A 4,220-nucleotide genomic window follows, 5' to 3' on the forward strand; every position below is an offset into this window, starting at 1 on the left:
AGGGGTGTCTGAAAGCACAGATAGTACCACGCGTTAAATATGCTATGCTTTTCCCCTGTATATACATGCCCATAATACAGATTAATGTATAAATTAGACACAGTAAGAGATTAACCACAATATCTAGTAGTAAACTAGAAACATTATAACCATATCCTGTAAAAAATTAGGTGAATGCGATCTCTTTCTCCAAATATCTTATCTTACTGTGTTCACCCGTGTTCACCCTTCTACTTGTGATGACGGGAGATGATAAAATGCTCCCATGATGAGACTGAGCGAGGTGGGTGGTGCAGGCATTGTGATGGACATGGACCTTCTCACGGTAAGTCACGAGGAGGATCCTCTGCCTACAGACCATGGCTGACCTTGGGCAGCTGAAACTGGAGAAAGCAAAAACGCACAACTAAGGAGGAAGACGGTAATTTCTCTTCCTTTCCAGGTTTGTATTTTAATTTTGTCTTAGAGTACGTGTTACTTTCACGATGGAGAAGAAATAGAGGCTTGGAAAACATGAAAAGCTGGAACTTTTTACTTTTCCTCTCGTAGGTCTTTTGGGAAAAATAAAACCTCTCTAAAAGGAAATTATTTGAGGGGCGCCTGGGTGGCTTAGTCGGTTAAGCGTCCGACTTTCGCTTGGGTCATGATCTCGCGGTTCGTGGGTTCGAGCCCCGCGTCGGGCTCTGTGCTGACTGCCAGCTCAGAGCCTGAAGCCTGTTTCAGTCTGTGACTCCCTCTCTCTCTGACCCTCCCCTGCTAACGCTGTCTCTCTCTCTCTCCTAGAAATAAATAAAAATAAAAAAAATAAATAAAAAATAAATAAAAGGAAATTATTTGTGACCAATGTATATCAGGGCTCAACGCTAAGCAATTGAACGTATCTCACTTAATACTTACGGCAACCCCGAAAACCAGATAATTCATCCCGTTTTTATGTATGAAAAATCTGAGGCTCCAAGTGAAGCATCTTGCCCACATCGCACAGCTAATAAGCACCAGAGCTGTGCTGTTTCCACGTTGTTGCCGCTGCCAGATACACCTCGAGTGACCTCCCCTCCAGGAGAAATCATTTATTAAGAAGGAAAACATGACGACTTTAATTATTTAAGGAATGAGATTAAAATGCAATTTTAATTTGAGCTTTTGCCTCGCCTTCGTTTGTTTTGTTGAGAGACTGAAAGAGCAGGAAAGCACATCAAAGAGCGTCTTTTCAAACTCAGCCAGCCTTGTTTCGGCTGTTCAGATGGGAGCAAAAGAATTAGCAGTCTGTAGGAATAGTTCGTTATCAAGCGTGTTTTCCTTCTGCCGGCCCTGAGTGACCAAACCACCTCTCACTGCACGGGATCCTCCTCGCTAATACACCGGAAAGGCTCTCAGGATCTTTCCTTCAGCCTTCTGCTACCGCACCTGGTGATGGATCTCAAACCAACAGCACATAAGTGACCATCCTCAGGGCTGTGTTTGATGACCATTCCTATTTCTTAAACTTCTTATACCTGCACCTCAGGCCCAACACACAGTCACCTGCAGAGGCTGCTCTCATTTTCTTGTTTTGGTTCCTTTCTTACTTGTTTTATGCCTAACCGACTAGAAGCCATTTTAAGCAACTTCCTCACTCTTAGGGCAGAGCCCACAGGTGAGGAAAATCGGGGTCACCACTCAGGATACGTGTAGGGTTTGGTTCAAGGTACGTCATATGCTGGAGCCAGAAGCCAGAATCTCATTAGCACTCTTTCTTCTATTGACTTTCTTTGTTTTTTAAGAATTTATTTTTTGAAACATTTATTTATTATTGAGAGACAGAGAGAGACAGAGCATGAGCAGGACAGGGACAGAGAGAGAAGGAGACACAGAATCTGAGGCAGGCTCCAAGTTCAGAGCTGTCGGCATAGAGTCCAACACGGGGCTCAAACTCACCAACTGTGAGATCATGACCTGAGCCGAAATCAGACGCCTAACCGACTAAGACACGCGGGTGCCCCAAGATTTTATTTTTAAGTAAACTTTACACCCAGCATGGGGCCCGAACCCACAGCATGCTCCACCGCCTGTACCAGCCAGGCACCCCTGTTCTATTTACTTTCTGGAAACTTAGAGAAAAATAGTTTATTCCTCCCCACTCACATATCTTCCCCTGACAATGGGGACAGAAAGATTATAGCTTAACTCTGTCCCCTTGTTATATTTATGGGTCAATTCTTATAGTAAAGGAATTAACACAACTAGAAAAGTCTGTACTAATCTCTGTGCATGTTTAAAAAGTTTTTTTAATATTTTCCTCTTTCATCTTCGCTTCACACACTTCTACAAATTATGCTGGTTCTATTCCTCTAGTGCATTAAGCTAGCGTGTTGCTATGTCTCAGCTCTCCATGTGGGTTCCGGCATCAAAGCCTTGGGCCAATTTTATTTCATTTGTATTTGCTGTCAGAACAATGTCTTTATTCTAAAATGCCCTTCTCAAATCACCTCTCAGGTGGTTTGGTAGAAGCAGCATGCAGCAGAAAAATAATATCTTTTTTAAAATCCGTGTTATTTCTTTTATGTTGTACCCTATGAATACTGAATGCACAGAACACTCAAACAACGTCCCAAGTTCCATTTTTAAGATGAAAAGTACCTTTCATTTTAAATCTCCCAGAGACAACTGATCTGCTTTCCTTCTTTGTAAGGGGTGTGGGGGAGGGGGCTATTCAAATCACTGCTGCGCGATAAACATTTTTACAATTTCATTTGTTTTAGGCTGTTGAATGACATCCGGATTGATGCGATTTGGTACCAAAGTCTCCCAAAACAAAGCCTGAAGTGCACTCAGGCCGCTGACGCTGATGGGGCTGCAGAATTCTCTGCGTCAAATTAACACAAAGAGGAAGCAAGGGTGAGAGTGGACTCCAGAACTCAGAGCCCCATCACCCTACTTAACTGCACTGTGTCACTGTGGACCATTTGCAGGAAATCGCCTTTCCTTTGGCGCCCAGTGTAGGGAGCAAGAGTGAGGGAGAGGAAGAGATTTAAGGAGAAATTACAGCAAGCTGGCAGGTAGCGGGCAGAGGATCAATCCAGTTTGTCACATTAAGGATTGTAAAGAATCCATCTCAGAGTGACACTGATGATTCAGGGTATTAAGTTCAGGTCGCAGTACGGCAAATGGCAGTGGTAAAGCCCAGAAGGGAATTCAAGCCTGGAGAATGCTGGAAGAAAGGAAGACAAGACCCAGCATAACAGCCGGTTCTGAAAAGCTATGTCTGCCAGGGAATCGAAGTCTTCCCTTCGCCCTTGCACTCACCTTGTCTCCTTGACTGCAGTGTCCACGACGCTCGGTTGTTGAGAGCTGTGCACGGCTGGCCTTTCCAGACGTCAGGAACTGGATGCTAAGAGAGTTAACTGTTGTGCATGCATGTCTCTGTGCTGGGCATAAAGGAGTCACTGGTGTGACTCCAGCTAATGCAAACCACCTCCCATCCACCATTACTGCCAGCTTCTTGAGAGACAATGGTTTACCCCCAGCAGCCCCACAGAGGGGTGTATCCTAAGACCTTGGCCAATTCCTTTGATGGTGTCTATCTACCACGTAACTGCTAGGTGACAATTCCTCTTTGTTCTTCATTGCTCTTAATTAGAGGGTATATATTGACTTGTGTATTTATTTAGTTTCTGTCTTTCCACTATCGAGTAAGCCCCACGAGGCGCATCTCATTCACCACTATATCACCTCTGCCAAGCACGGTGCCTGGCACAGAAGGCCGCCAGTAACTCTATGTGATATATGTGAAAGGAAGGAGGGAATGGTTGGGCGGATGAATGCATGGATTTAGAAAATAAGTTTCAGGAAGTAGAATATCGCGTATTGATCTCAGATCTGGTCTGGTCAGAAAAGAAAGATATTTTGTCACACTACTTTGATTCTGAAATTGTCTCATATTTCAACATCTCTCCAGCTGAATGGGTCTTACGGATCCTTAAAATTATCATCAGCAGAGTTGGCCGCTTTTTTCTTTCTTAATAGTGCCTAATATAAAGGTGCATTTTACAATCAGTGGTGTTTGGAAGAACTGTCATCACAAATCATAGCCAATATATAGGCAAATAAGACTACGTATATGGATGCTTCACTCATAACCTTCAGAGGGTTCCTTCAGACAGGGGCTCACCAAACGTTACATCAGAATCACCCTGGTAAAAACACAAATATCTGGAATCAATCCCAGAGATTCTTACTTA

General features: G+C 43.7%; 1 long non-coding RNA gene across 1 annotated transcript; it reads left to right on the forward strand.

Annotated features, from left to right (window-relative positions):
• The first annotated feature begins 349 nt into the window (after window positions 1-349).
• Window positions 350-3,641, forward strand: LOC120224036. The gene is made up of 2 exons (XR_005526451.1): window positions 350-442; window positions 2,742-3,641. It is a non-coding gene; the product is annotated as an uncharacterized LOC120224036 (long non-coding RNA).
• Window positions 3,642-4,220: the final 579 nt, after the last annotated feature.

This window comes from Hyaena hyaena, unplaced genomic scaffold, assembly GCF_003009895.1.
Source record: "Hyaena hyaena isolate Hyena2069 unplaced genomic scaffold, ASM300989v1 scaffold_1098, whole genome shotgun sequence".
Lineage (NCBI taxonomy): Eukaryota > Metazoa > Chordata > Mammalia > Carnivora > Hyaenidae > Hyaena > Hyaena hyaena.